Source organism: Protopterus annectens, chromosome 8.part0 (genome assembly GCF_019279795.1).
Source record: "Protopterus annectens isolate FY-2018-M chromosome 8.part0, PAN1.0, whole genome shotgun sequence".
Lineage (NCBI taxonomy): Eukaryota > Metazoa > Chordata > Ceratodontiformes > Protopteridae > Protopterus > Protopterus annectens.
The window spans coordinates 228,469,282-228,484,599 of record NC_056741.1 but is presented as its reverse complement, the minus strand read 5'-3'; the positions used below and the strand labels follow the sequence as shown (position 1 = coordinate 228,484,599).

Here is a 15,318-nt window from a genome sequence, read left to right as displayed (position 1 = left end):
TACAAAGTTAAGAAGCCTGAGTTGTGACTGTTTATTGGCAGAACTAGACAGCAAGTTTAATAAATAATCTTTGCCTTTTGTTTGCTCTGTAAGAACCCTGGTTTTCCATTTAGTGAGGTCAAATCTAGTGATACAGAATAGTTACTGAATTTCTGGTATCACTTTGGATCTTGAGGATGAATGCTTGGGGTTGATACTCAGACATTCAGGGCACTGCAGTCTTCATTTAATAAAGGATGAAATTAAAGTACTACTATAGTTAACCTGTGCAAATAGGTTTATCTGACTTGTCAGGTTGTTTACAAAAGATTTATATGATGGCCCAATGGGTAGGTAGCGTAAGGAGCACTACCAGCAGTAATTATTGCCACAGGAGTGGGTCATTCTAAATCGATCATATATCAAGATGTCCAGCTCTATAAAGATGTACTGAAGGGAAGTGGAATGGTATTTTTTTTCAGATGGAGATACTTTGCTAATCCCTAACCCCAGAAATGAAGACAGAATGGTTGTCTGAAGGGTTCATTTGGACTTGAGTATTTTTTGAGGGAAGGAGTGGGATAATGCTCAGATGAGCATTATGACAGATAAGAAATCAGCAGTGCTGTCCTCATTTTGGGAAGAACCAACAGGTGTAGGGTAGAGTAATGGGCAATGCAGTTGATTCCAATATAAAGTTACTCTCTCCTCTCCCTTATCTCCATGACTCCTGCTCCTGCCACATACCTCAGCAGCAGCCACTTAACAAATTCACATACTCATATGCACACAAATACAGAGAAAGACCCTCTATTAAGGCAATGTTCAACTCATAGATCTGAAAGGATAAAAATAGCTCTTATTAGGGATTCAAACCCAAGGCCTTATGCTGGCACCATGTCCCAGATGAGAGATAATACTTTTCTTTTATTTCTATACTGTGAAATGGATTTATGTGTGTGTGTGTGTGTGTGTGTGTGTGTGTGTGTGTGTGTGTGTGTGTGTGTGTGTGTGTTTGTCATTTGACTGCCGCTGGGGAGTGACTATCTCCTACAGCTAAAGTTTACACCACCAGGTGGCTAAGCCTGCAAAATGTCAGGATTCCTGATGTTCACTTTTTCTGTGACTGTTTTATGCTAAAGACTTTTTAAAGTTTTTGAAAAGTTAATCTGAGTATTTCTGATAAATATTGCAGAGTCATAGCACTTTGCACAAATTTCCAAGACTAAATGAAGTTTCCTCCTATATTATTTATCATGCTTTGAGTATCAGCAGAACCATAACAAATGTGTACTTCAGCAGTAGCAACAGACATTAAAATGGTCCTCTCTTATTCTTACCTCATTCACAAAATAAAAGACTTACCCATTTACTAATCTCTGAATGCATTTGCACAAAAACAGCTTTTATAAGTATGTTGTTCCAACAGTAGCTAGATTTTGCATTTGAAATGAAACAATACATTTTTCTGTCCATTTAATACTGTTGCCTGGGTGATATACAGCACACCAGTGTAGCTCATGAAAAAGTAAAACCAGTTTATTAGCTCATGAAAAAGTAAAACCAGTTTATTAGCTCATGAAAAAGTAAAACCAGTTTATTATCAAATGCCTAATCATGAGACTAGTTAAGCTGTGGGCCAGTATTAAAATTCTTTAAGAAAATGCTTGAAAATGTTATAAATCAAATGGAAATGTAATTTGTTGGTAGTGTTTAGTAGGTTTGATGACTGCTAGTGCAAACATTCATGAAGAAACTGCAGAATTTCTGAATTATGTCACTGTAGGGAATATCCTTTCCCAAATATACAGCAACCTTAATGTTAATTATATTAAATATAGGGGAGCAGAGTTCTTACCCCTGACAGAAGAATTGTATAGGTGCAGCCATTAAAAAGATGTTTGAATTCCAAATAAATATTTTTTTTACTTCAAAGGGGATTTGAACTGCTGTTGTTTGAATGAATAAAATGGAATATAATCATACTCCTCAATGTCTTGGCATATGAATTCTGGATACAGCAAAAAATAATGGGGGGAGAAAGACCCGAAATCAGGGAGAGGTTTTCAATATTGCTATTATAAACTTAAAAAGATATGAAAATAACTTTTTACTTAGTATGCATTTTCTGAAGAATACTAAATCTGAAACTCAAATATCTTTCATTATTTAATGACTTCAGTCCTCAATGATTTACCAAAACACACACACACACACACACACACACACACACACACACACACACACACACACACACACACACACACACACACACACACATACACACACACACACACACACACACACACACACACACACACACACACACAGAACACAGGCCAAAAATTTGGGGAAAAAATCTGGACATTCTGCAAAAGTCTGTATAGTTGAAAGGTACAAAATTAATCAATTCCTTTTTTTCAAATTTAGAATCCAGTAGTGGTACTACAACCCTGGTTCTTCATCTTTCTTTTTTCACTTTTACTGTTTGACAATCCATATTTGAAGGAAAGAGCAAAGTACTTACATGATAGGGCATTTGCTGTTTCTACTTGTTCCTGGGAAGACAGCTGTGGTGCTGTGGTGTATACATTTGAGTTATCTGCAGCATAGGAGGAAGAAAATGTGGTAGTTATTATAGCAATAACCCACGCCTGGGTGTGGGTAATGCTAAATTTACCCACGGTTGGCATGGTTTGGTCCCGAGGGCTGCCCGAAGGACCAAACAAAGCCAACCGTGGGTAATTTAGCATTACCCACACCCAGAAGTGGTTATTGCTATTATATGACATTATTTAAGAAAAGAAACTGTTACTTTTCTTAAATAATGGCATAGTATAATGCCTGTTTACTGCCCTTCCGCAGATGTCTGGCATCCGCGGCAGTTCTGATGTACTGCGCGCCTGCGCAGTACATAAGCAACGGAGAAAGCAAGATCTCTGTTGCTTTTTTTTAGTGTCTCGCTATGTTAAATGAGTTTAACATAGCGAGACAGTTTTAAAATAAGCAACGGACATCTCCGTTGCTTATTTTAAAACTGTCTCGCTATGTTAAACTCATTTAACATAGCGAGACACTAAAAAAAGCAACGGAGATCTTGCTTTCTCCATTGCTTTTTAACACTGCCGCTATGTTAAATGGGTTTAACATAGACAGCTTTAAAATAAGCAACGGAGATCTCCGTTGCTTTTTTTTAGTGTCTCGCTATGTTAAACCCATTTAACATAGCGAGACAGTGTTTAAAAAAAACGAGTTATACTAATGGAAAAAAGTCCGGGCGACCGGACCTTTTTCCATTAGTATAACTCGATTTACAACGGGCACGCTGGCCAATCAGCGTGCACGTTTTGGGGGGATCATGGTATAATACTCAATAATGATATCACATCACTGACACTATGAAAGTTTTGCAACCTATTAAATCTTTTCATATACTAGTTAAATATGCACAGCTCAACATTCACTATATAATTATTGCAACTGCTACTGTTCAATTGTCTTTGGAAAAAAAGAAATATTTATGAATTACATTTTACACATGCAGCCAAGACAATTCACACATAATACTTTAAAAACTAAATATTAGAGATTATGGCAAAAATACTCCCTATTGTTAAAGTGACACCATTTTAGTGTTTCTAAAACCGCACTTGGATTTTATGTTTCTAAAACTGCACTTGGATTTTAGAGTGCATCATTTTCTGTAGAACTCAAAAAAGTGAACTGAATTTAAAAGACTAAAAAGGATTTGTGCTACATCATGCCCCAAAACTTCTGTCTCCAGAAATCTCTTGTTCTACTTGGGAAAGCATATTCTACCTGTTCTCCTGTAAATGTCATCCATTCCACATGACAATGATACACTGATTGTATATACCTAGAGTCTGAAGCCACCTACCATTTGCTCTAGCTCTTTTTTTCACTTCTTAAAGCATACTGTAATGTCCTATAATTTGTTTTGAAAATTAACAATGTGTTATGGTGCCATTGTCCTCCTTCGCTCTTTTCAATAGTGCTCTTTACAACACAGAGCTTAGCCAAATAGATCAGTAAACATTGCTATCTGTAGTCTGCTCACAAGCTATATTATTTTACAAAGTGGTCATAATAATATCTATGAAACACAAACAGAAGGAGTACTTCATGCAGATTCTAAATGAAAAAACCTCCACTGCATCTGTACTACCCAATGCACAGCCTATGATGAAAGAGAAAGAAGAACCCACCTTAGAAGAAGTAAGAACAGCACTAAGGCAAAATGAAGTCAGAGAAAGCAGCAGGCTCAGATGAGTCAATACAGATATGATCAAGATGTTGTCAGAATTAGGGGAGAAATGGCTCCTGACACTGCTCATAGCCATGTGCAGAGAAAGGTGTATCCCAGATGACTGGAGAATAAGCACACTATTGCCAATGTTCAAGAACAAAGGGGACATCTACAACTGCGGGCAGTACAGAAGTACCAAACTACTGTCATAGAGCAAGAATGTACTGGAGAGTGTGACTGATAAATGAATATGCAGGGTAGTAGAAAGTAAGAAAGGGAGGTGAGTAGACCGAAATCAGACCAGTATGCAACGCCACTGACCCAATGTTTACAGTTATTTTAATTAGGGAAGAAGAAGCTGGAGATGAGGAAAGAATCCAATTGAGCATACCAAGATTTGGAGAAAGCACACGACAAGATCCCAAGAAAGATGATTTTTGTCTGTCCTTGGATAATTCCAAGTCCTGGAAGAATTGTTAGAATTAGTGCAGGCTATGTACAAGGACACAAGTACACACATACAAATAGTGTTCAGACTCACAGAGGGGTTTCCAGTGGACTATATTGCAAACAAGTCTGAGCGGACAAATCAAAGCTGCTGTTTGCAGATGATGTGGTGCTACAAACAGACTCTGAAGAGTGACTACAATAAATGATGGGAGAATGGAATGCAAACTGAAGGTTCATGAGATGAAACTGACTACAGATATGACAGTTTTCAAGGCAGCAAATCAAAAGGTGCTAAAAACTGAGAAATCAGTGGAACAGGTTAACAGCTTTGTCTTGGAGAAGTGGTTGAGAAGAAGGAAAGTCTGAACATGATGGTCAAAAGAAAAAATCAGAGATGCTGCATCCAACTGTCACAGAATGTCAGAGGAAAGCCAAATAAGCTGAATATTAAGGTGTAACAAATAATGGTGCAATGAGTATTAGTGAATAGTACAGAAACCTGGGTGGTGATGGTAAAACAGCTAAAGAAGCTAGAGGTGATAGAGTTGAAGTGCCTGAGACTGGTGGAGCAGATTAAGTGTTTCAGCTGCAAAGAAGGTTAAAGAGAACTAATTTTTGGTAGTTTGGGCACATATCCAGGAAAGCAGAAGATGACTTATAGAATTTTTGGGAGAAACATGAAGAAGGCAAGAGGAAACAAGGATGTCCAGCTAAGAGATGGATGTATAGCAAGAGAGAAGATCTTCAACAGTCAAGCATGAATGTTGAAAGAGGTTGAAGAGTGGCACGGAACCAAGAGAGATGATGACAGTTAATACAACATTCTATTCCCATGTAGAGATGGTCACTGTTGATGTAACAGTGAAAAATCTACCCAAGGAAATCTAAAGGTGCTACTGCTCATTGCCAGAAGTCTAAACAAAAAGCTCCACTCCCTCCAAGTTCTTCTCATGTTGGTGAATGCAGACATTTGTGCAGTTAGCAAGAGATGGCTTAAAGTCACAGTGAGTACTCTGGCAAAGCAAAGCTTAAGTGTCTTCCACATATTTAGACCAGCAACTGCACAGACAGGGATTAAGGGTAGAAGTGTCTTGATCAGTAACAAACATACTTCTAAGCTAGTTAAACAAGGATGATGGACTGGAGTTTCTCCATGTTTAAATTACCATAGACAAAGTCTAATACCATATCCTAGCAAGTTATAGGTCACCCTCTATGTCCCTTAAAGCTTATATCCCTTACATAGAACCTATTGGAAACATTCACCATTCAACCCAATGTCATACTCATGAGCATCTTAAATTATTTCTCTGTAAATTGAGAATTCTACATGCTCCCATATTTGCAGGCACCGAGATTCCTAGACTTTGTAAGCATGAATGCTCTGGACCAGTTAGAGTATACACCTACTAGAGGTATAAACATATTGGACCTGATAATCATATATATGGGAGAATGCTGCAACCCTTGACCTCTTGTCATATCTTCTCTAGTAAGGTTAGACCACAAAGCAGTCTCCTTCAAAATAAAAGCCAATAAACCCCAGCAAACCCTGTGTAACAGTTAGAAACTACTCCAAGGCAAACTACTTTTATTAAGTGATAAACTTTCAAAATTTCAAGCTCTTCCCAACACAGATAACACAGCAGCCTACGCAGAATTATTCACAGAACCTCTGTACAGTCATGTCAATGATTGCATAGAGAGTACTGTGCCTATCAGAAGTAATCCCAAAATTAACTTAAAAAAACAAACCAACCTGGTGGAATCCGAAATTAAACAGGCTATATAACAAAAGAAAAAGAAAAATCATAGCTAAAATTAGGAAGTGTAACTAATATTTAAAAAGATAGAGACTCTCTCATCAAAGTGAATAGACAATTAAGAGGGCTAGTTAATCTCAACAAAGCAAATTGTGAGGTAAAGACAACATCCCAAGCCAAGGACATTCATAAGGCCTTCATTAACTATGTTCAACATCAAAGGCAGCACACAACAGTATGCCAAACTGTTGGTAAATTGAGCCATGTTCACAGAACTGGGCGATATAGCAAATATTCTGGCTAACAAATTCAACTCCAACCATAATCCCTTCTAACCTCCAGCTGCTCCCTGGAAATACCATCTAACATAACTCCTCCAATTATCATTAGTGAACAGATCATAAATGCTCAGTCTAAGGCAAAGAGTACAGCTTTAATGGGCCCCTGATAATATCTCGAGATGCCTCCCAAATAGCCTGAAATATGATCCATCAGGGCCACTGCTGTTATTATTCAACCATAGCTTCTGCACAGGCTTCATTTTGTGGGAAAAGAAGACTACAATGGTCATGCCTCTGCACAAGGGCAGACCATCAATGAATATCAGAAACTGCAAACCCTTTAGTCTAACTAGTCTCATATGCAAAGCCATGGAATGAACTACCATGACATGATTAACAATGACACAGGACACCTTCAGACACTGGACCCAACCCAGTTTGGTTTCATTAAAGGCAGGTCATGCCTACTGAACCTAGTGGACTTCTTTGAGTAGGTCACCAACACACTGGATGAAGGGAAAATGATGCATACTGCTTACCTAGACCTAGCTAAGGCATTTTATGCAATATCTCACTTAGGCATTGTAAACAAACTCATGGAATTAGGCCTAACCCCCTAAGTAACTCACTGGGCAGGTAGTTGTTTCACAGGTAGGACCAATGAACTTAGAATTGGAAACACCTCCACAAAGAGGCCAGTCAGCAGTGGAGTCACCTCAGGGCCCTGTGCTGGGTCTGCTCCTATTTGGAATCAATTTTTTCGATGTCAAAGCCAATGTCAAGGGTCTCTGGCTTACAAAGTTTGCAGATTATTGCTATGCAGGAGCAATTATAGAACACCCCAAGATACTAACATCTTACAGGAAGGTCTAGCACTGACAAATGACAGGTGCCAAAGCTGCAGTGTAAAGTTAAATGCCAAAAAATGCTTACTAGTACTTTTTGTGAAGTTGGCTACACAGGGGAAACTACTTCATTGTTAAAACTCCCCTAAAATAAATCAGAGATTTAGGGACTCATGTAAATATTAACCTGGCTTTCAACCAACATGAGTTTAAGGTGGTAAGAAAATAATTCTGTGTCACACAGCTCATGAGTAAGGGCATGGTATCGAAATCCAGAGAAGTCAATGTGCCACTGTAATCAACCCTCATCAGATACATCATTGAGTACAACACTCCATTTGGTAAGTACCTGACCAGGTATATGCAGAAAATGGAATGTCCTCAGAAATTCCTCACAAAAAGAATACAGGGCATAAAAACAATGTCCTATGCAGATTGCCTCAAAGCCCTGTATCTGTACTCTGTTTTCTAGTGACTTCTGAGAAGCAGTTTATGCCTGGCATTCCAGGCATCCTTGGATCCCAGTCTGATGAATCTTTTTCATATCCACAAAATGAATAGCACCCGAACTACTAGAGCTAAGGATTTAAACTTTACTTGTGACTTAAATAAGACATTGTGTGATGGAGGGAGAGGTATGCCTCTCAGAGAATCACCATTTACTGGAATAGACTTCCAATCCATGTGAATCAGAGCCCTTCCCTAACCCTAGTCAAGTGAACCTGGACCAGTGGATGAAATCAGAAAGTCACCCTGGTCTTTGATGGACAGATGGAGCCATTAAATCATGCCCTAGCTAACATACATCACTTAAAATAATCCCTTAAGCACAATAACTTGTGTGATACATTTGGGTTTCATGGTTAAGCTTATAAAGTCCACAGTAGTCATTAGTCTAGTATATACTTCACCTATGAACATATGAACATATGAAACTATGTAACACCCTAACCCCATGTGCAAAAATGGGGGGAAAAGGGGGTGGTAGATGGATTTATGGAGTTGATGATAGTGATCACCATTTTCCCACCATGCATCTCAATCTGTTTCTTGTGCATCTTTTTGTAATTAATTGTCAGATTTTTTTTCCTAAAGCAGATTGTTTATATCCTAATCATCCTTTGCACTTATATTTCAGACGTGGATTTTAAAACTAAACTATGTAATTCAGGAGAGGCCATAGGAGACCAAGTAGAAAAACTGCTTTTTACCATTTATTTTACTGATAATTTCTTTTCTATATAACCCAAGGCTGTATTTTTAGTTGCATGATTTTTTTTGTTTGACACTACCACTAATGATAACTTAAAAATGTACATTATAATGATTATTGATGTAGAATACAATATATGAAATAGATGGCATTGGAGGTGGGGTCAGTCCTTGGTTTAATTCAGTTTTGAGTCATGGCAGCTAGAGGGCAGTAAAACTATAAATGCAGGCACCTACATGCTCACTCTAGTTCTTTTTGCTGCCAGATACAAACTGTCAGTACATAAGCTTTAAAGTATTGTCTTATTACCTCTACTTACCACTCATTAGACTCATTATAGAGTACAACGCCTCTTTTGGTATGTACCTCACAAAGTACCTAACTGGAAAGACCACAGAAATACCTCACAAAGAGGATTACTGGCCTCAAACAGATGCCTTACGCAGACCGTCTCAAAAAACGACAGCTTTACTCCATTGCATATCACCTACTCAGGGGCGATCTCTGCCTAACATACAAAGCTATGTCAAACCCAGAGCTGTTGGACATGCTCCACTTAAAGAAATCCCAATCCCTCTGAGTTACACGCTCTAGGGACCTATACCTTGGGCACAGGAAAATAATTTTCTTGGGTGGCGAAAGCCAGGGTACATTTTTTGGCTAGGCTTGTATGGGCCCTAGGGTCGATAGCCTAGTACCTACCTATGAACCTATTACTCAGGCTTGTATTCTCTGCACTTCACTTCTTGCAGTTCCTTCTTTAAGACCACTGTATCTGTCTTGGTTAATGATAAATTACATCTCCAAGAAAGTTACCAGCAAATGCTCCTGTGACTGTCAGATTTCCTCCTGATGACATTCATCTGGGTGAGCAGCATGATACTTATTCATACAGTGAGCTTCATTCTTTTAACGAAATGACCTTAGCAGTTTATGCTGTGACTGTATTAGCACTGAATGAACATAATGGCAGGCTCTCCACTGATATATCCAGTTTTTGCCTAATATCAATACTATCCCCTCTAGCTAAAATAATGGAAGGCTGTATCCACCAACAGTTAGTGAAGTACCTATTACAAAACAACCTGCTAACTCAAACTCAGCATGGCTTCTGGCCAAATCATAGCACACTGACTGCACCTTTATCCTTTACAGACCTTTACAGACACGATTAACAAGCCCAGGGATAAAGGATGCCTCATATCCACAATATTCCTGGACCTCTCAAAAGCTTTTGACATGGTTTCACACCCTTTACTTCTAGAAACACTATCCATTTTGGGATGCTCCACTACCACACTTCTGTGGTTCCAGAGCTATCTACACGATCGGAAGCAAAGAGTAAAATGGTCTAACCAACTCTCCCCTTTCCTGCTTAATCCTACATGAGTTCCCCAAGGCTCCATCCTAGGTCCCCTGCTGTTCAACATATCCACCGATAATTTACACATTGCCTCTTCCCCAGGAACAATAATTCAATATGCAGATGACTCAACCTTAATCTGTGTATCTCATACTCTTCATGAACTACAAATCAAAACCCAGCAATCTTTCACAACAATTGAATCTTGGCTCACAAAAGTCTAACTTTTTCTAAATCCCCCAAAAAAACAAACTCATAGTCTTTCACCCCAAGAATACTACCCCAGTGCAGACCAACTTAACATCCTTGTAGCTGACAATACTATCATAGAAAATGTTCAAGAAACTAAAATGCTAGGTGTTATCATCGATAGCAAACTCAACGGGAGGTTGGAATAATGGTTAAGGTGTTTACCTTAAAAACACAAGGTACAGGGATTGATTCTCACATGGGGTAATTGGCTAGGCTTAAAATGGCCCACAAGGGCACTTAGCCTAGTACTAACCTATAAACTTACAGATTTATTCCATATGAACTATGAACCTATATCCAACAAAAGATAAAGACGTCACATAAAAAAACGAGGACGTCTTTACAGAAACAAAAAATTCCTTACCACTCCAACCAAGACTAGCCTGGCAAAAATCTTCTTGCTCCCCTCCCTATTTCATGGTTCCTGTCTACTAACTAATCTGCAAAACTCCTCCAAAACTAAAATGGATCAATGTTGTAATGCTGCATCTGCTTACCCTTGGAGCTTTTCTCCCCAGGCCTCCACTGAAAATGGACATGCATCCAGTCGGACTATCCCGGTCAACAAATGTAAAATAAATAAATAAAAAATAAAATAAATAAATGTTACAATAAAATAGCAAAGATAGCAAAGTTTGCAACAAACTTCAGCTACTGTACACATCACTGTATACCACTACAAGAAATGACTTGGCTAGAACTATCAAACCAAGTAACAAATACACACCTAACTACAATACATGACCTAATTTATAAACCTACTGCCTTTCCTGCCCTAGCAAACCTAATCAAACAATAAAAACCTGGCAGACCACGCAGATCCAATGAGAAATACCTGCTCAAAACCTACAAACCTTTTAAATGCTCAAGAAAATCTCTACTCGTACGCTACCTCAAAATTATGGAACTCCCTCCAATCAAAAATTATAACTCCTAGCCTATCTCACGTTAAAGCTTCCTTAAAAGAACAATTAAATCATGGCTATGCACATATCTAACTCTAGGCTAATTCTCCCTCTAGTCCCTATACGTCCTCCCTATAATACACTAACCTCCTTCCTCTAAACACTAATCTACTAATAACCTTGATAACAGTTTGGCAGCCAAGCCATCTACTAACAACTATATACCCTCTTGCTCCTTCCATTCTACCTATACTTACCAAGATGAAAGCATTCTGATTAACTGATGCCAGTCTGTGTCATAATAATCAAGTACAGTCTAGTAAATACACTTACCGCTAGGGAGCCAATTGTGAATGCATGTTAAACACTAAAGGTATTATTAGTATGACATATTTTAGTATCATTAGTATAGCCTGTATTAGTATTATATAAGTAACTCTAAGTGCTTGTTTGAAAATTTCTAATTGAGCAGTCTCATATAAGTAATCCAATTGTATAAATGTGTAGCCAAGTCATAAATGTGGAGCTTTTCTCCCTGGGCCTCTGCTGAAAACGGGTTATGCAACCCAGATGGACTATACTGGTAAACAAATGTCAAATAAATAAATAAATAACATAACATAACATTTCTCTTACTCTTTCTTCTCATTCAGTATCACTATCTAAATCTGTTCAAAAACATAATGTTAATGAGAAACATACATTTTCAGAAAAACAAACAAGAAAATTAGGACTATAGAGCCATGTGAATCTGATAAGGGGCAGACAGTGGGTACTCCTGTGTATACTGTTCATAGGTTCATAGGTGTGTACTAGGCTAATGGGCCTGGAGCCTTTACAAGCCTAGCCCATAGGATTACCCTGGCATCATGCCACCCGACCTTAGTTCCAGTGCCTCTGTCGAGTAAAGCTACTGGAGTGATCCCTGGGGTGAATTTTCTATTTTCCATTCACTCATCAAGATTTCTCTTGAAGCGGGCCAGTGAGGTGCTCTGCTTGACATTTGGGCAGTCTCTGGGTTATGAACCTGTCCCTCCAGCATGTTCTGTTGATTGTGGTAATGAGGTTGAGGTCTCTGGAACATGTGGTGCGGAGGGATTCGGATGTCTTTAGATGTAGCATTTCTAACAGAGCTGGGTCAAACATGGCTTTGTAAGTCAAGCAGAGATCACCTCTAAGTAGGCGATATGAGACAGAGAATAGTTGGAGTTTTTTTAGTCTGTCAATATAGGACAAATGTTTAAGGCCTTAGATCCTCTTTGTGAGGTACTTTTGAGGCCTCTCTAGTTGTTGCAGGTGTTTAGTGAGGTACATGCCAAATGGGGCATTGTACTCAGTGATTGGTCTAATGAGGGAAGAGTAGAGGGAGACATTGACCTCTTTCTTCCTGGATGCAAAACCGTTAGTAATGAGATGTGCCACATAGAAAGACTTTCTGACCACAGTGGCAATGTGGTGATCTTAGAAGTCAAAACTGACAACTCTACCTTAGATGCCATTAATGTGCTGTATTTGGAAGGGAGTGAAGGGAAGTTTGAGTAGGCTGCACTGTGGGGAGAGAAGACAAAGTGAAAAGAAAGAATCTTTATAGATGCATAAGAATTGAAAATTTTCTAAAAGCTGGAATTAGATTTAGTCATAAATATTGGTTCATCTATTTCACTTGATCAAAGCTTTTGACAATTCCTCACTTAGGCACAGTAGGAAAGCTAAATAAATTGGGAATAAACTCCTTTGTCACCCACTGGATTGCCAGGCAGCTCACAGATAGGATGCAGATAACCAAAACAGGAAAGTTACCTCGACAAAGAGACCAGTTACCAGTGGAGTCCCCTAGGGTTCTGTACTGGGACCTGTCCTTTTTGGCTTTGACTTATCTGAAGTAAAAGCCAATACCAAAGAGCTCTGGCTGACTAAGTTTGCAGATAACTACAACTATACTGCATGCTTTAAGCCTTCAGCAGGGTGTGTTTATGAACATTAAGAGGGAGAGTTGAAAAAAGTTTCAGTTTGCCTTAGTTGTGTTTTGTTAGCTCTATTTATTTGGTGATGCAATAATTTTATTTAGACTTTATAACTAGGGAATTTAATTGCAGTTCTTTGGAGGATGTTTCAAGACTGCTAAGAGATAACATGAACACTGATACACCAAGAATCCCAGACAATGTATTTCCTCTTACACCCCTTCTTACTTCTGGATCATCTAGACAGGACAATCACAACAGGAAAGATGATGAATCTTTATTAACTAATCCAGTATAAAATGGAAATGTGTTAACTAAGGATTATCAGATGAAGAACTCAGATATGTTAAGCTCTTTAACATCTGCTGTCTGTACACCTTTAGGTTAACATCATAAAGAACAGAATAACAAACTGGAGAAAGTAAAGATGACAAAAACTAATGTATATTTTAATATCATTGTTCTGAAAAAAATGTAAAGCACAGCTGCGTAATTTATTTACCTTAATAGTAGATATTATAGCAGTTCACTGTTGCAAAGCATCTAGTTTGCATTTTTAATTTTTTAAAATGTTGAACCTCATATAGTCGAAACCATATGATCAATATTTTAAAAACTCAAAATGTTTGCACTGAGATCATGGTATAGTGGGGATTAGGGAATTTGCCCTTTTCTCCACTGTAATGTGATCTTGGAGTTGGTATATAGAAATAGCACAGGGTCGAGTAAGGGCTTGACCCCCTGCAAAACCACTGTGTTTGGTGAATGTTTGCATATCGATCATATAGTAGTTATTATAATATGCAATATACCCTGCCAAGGATACTGTAAATCTAGTCAGTCTATAAAGTGCAGGCTCCATACCTACACATTGTACATTTGCCCTCAGCACAAGAGGAATTGCTAGTATAAGAGGGATGTATGTTGTTGTTGTCTTTCGGCTTTTCCCGGTTAGGGATCACCACAGCGGAACTCCGGACCGCTAATGATTGGCAGTAGATTTTCACGGTGCCGAGTTGCCAGCTCCACACCCAACCTTCAACGAAGGCACGCCCATTCACGCATGTCTTTTGGAATGCCACTCGACCTGTAGGGCGGACATGCAGACTCCACACAGAAGGCACTCCCTGCACACTAGCTGAGAATCAAACGGGAGAACCTCTTGCTGTGAGGCAACAGTGCTACTGCTGCACCACCATGGATGTATAAGAGGGATGTATGAACTAATAAAATCTCAGAACATTCTTATCAGAAATATGGAGGCTGAAGCCAAATGCTATAAGTAAAGTTGTAGAAGAGCACCCTTCAGCACAAAACCACTTTTTGTATAACCTAACTGCCCCCTTCCCCAGTCCCTTAATATTCTTAGTATCAATTTGCAGAACCCTTGAAACATTCTGCCTCTCTTGTTATTAATTCTTAATTATTGATGCCACCAAAACACTTTCCTCCTTCTTGCATTAAACCTCTAGAGTTCTGCATGGAGATGTTAAATTCAAGATCCTCAGTTTGAAGCTCCAAACCACAGCAACCTATGATACCATCCACTAGTTCTACACTAAGAATCTGTGCCAGTACATTAGAGCAGTTGATTCTAGCATAGTTATTTGTATAAACTTTGCAGGATTAATTAATGCAATCTCACAAATCTTACAAACACATAAAAGTGTATAAGTCAACAGAAGCACAGAATTAGAGCAATGTGTTGAGTCATGTAAGCCAACACACATCATATTAACCACGAATTGAAAAGAATAAACATCATTTCAATTTTTTCCAGCTTGCTGATAACTAAATGGTCGATGACAGTGTGTACAAATTAAGATAAATGCAGTTATAGTAGAAGAACTACTTTATATTAGCCAACCCAAATCAAGTCAACCATTAATGCAAAAAAAAGTCCATTTCATCTTTCCAGTCAACTGATGATAGTGCTGACAATACAAAAATGAGAACGACTTTGTCAGAGCAGATGGTTATTGGCAAATTAAGCATTAGAAAATAGTCATATGTAAGTAAAAAAGGAAAGCTCCATT

The 15,318-nt window shown here is 38.5% G+C and overlaps 1 long non-coding RNA gene across 1 annotated transcript in view; it reads right to left on the bottom strand.

The window, feature by feature from the left end:
- Positions 1-15,318, bottom strand: part of LOC122807989 — a 210,566-nt gene that overhangs the window by 32,680 nt on the left and 162,568 nt on the right. Inside the window, exon 3 of the long non-coding RNA XR_006365752.1 lies at positions 2,507-2,581. This is a non-coding gene — a long non-coding RNA (uncharacterized LOC122807989). The remainder of the gene's footprint in view (positions 1-2,506; positions 2,582-15,318) is intronic.